At 41.6% G+C, this 776-nt stretch overlaps 1 pseudogene; it reads right to left on the bottom strand.

The window, feature by feature from the left end:
• LOC102476245 (dnaJ homolog subfamily A member 1 pseudogene) overlaps positions 1-776 on the bottom strand; it is a 27,212-nt pseudogene that overhangs the window by 25,712 nt on the left and 724 nt on the right.

Genomic DNA, 776 nt, shown 5'->3' on the forward strand with positions numbered 1-776 from the left:
CCGGGACACGAACCGCGGTCGACTACGTGGGAGTCCAGCGACATAGCCATTACGCTAACTGCTGGTTCCCTCACCTGCTGGCTCCTTTAATGTGCTTTTAAAGTGTTAAACTCCTGATCCTACTAGTACATTAAGATAGATTTCCCCATCAACTTATGAATTAAAAATGCTGTTGAAAATGATTAATGATTAATGATGTTAAAGACAGTAAAAGGTATGTGTGAAAGCCATAAAATAGTCCTTGTTTTTCTTCAGATGTAACAAGAAAACGATAACACTAAAAGAGGAGAATATTTGGTCTTTGCATGAAAATAAAACTACTGAAGATTGTCGTTGCTACTAGCTTTTACGTGATGCCAATATTCTCTGGTCAAAAATGTGTAGTTTATAGGTAAGATGCCTCCGTATGTTAAGGGAGAACAGTACTGAAATTTTTATAAATGCAATAAACTCCTAAAATAAATTTCTAAAATGAAATTAAGAAAAACAGAGCTTATTAAAATTCTACACAGGAGTCCCATTGCCGGGAAGAAGAATGTGCACCAATCTGTTCTCTGCTGGCTGTTTCCTCCCCTCAACCGCGTCCTCAAATCTCATTTTGTCACCCCTCCTTCTGTGAGAACAGCTAATAGTGGTCGGAGAGCTGAACTGAGCCCTGGCTCTGCAGAGGCGCTGCCCTGGAAATGCTCTCAGGACTCTGCCGTGGGGGGAAAGACGGAGTAGGATAAAGCCAAGAACAGAGGCTACTGACGCTGATCAGAACCAATGGAAGAGCG

The sequence above is a fragment of the Tupaia chinensis genome, unplaced genomic scaffold (genome assembly GCF_000334495.1).
Source record: "Tupaia chinensis unplaced genomic scaffold, TupChi_1.0 Scaffold000031_1, whole genome shotgun sequence".
Lineage (NCBI taxonomy): Eukaryota > Metazoa > Chordata > Mammalia > Scandentia > Tupaiidae > Tupaia > Tupaia belangeri.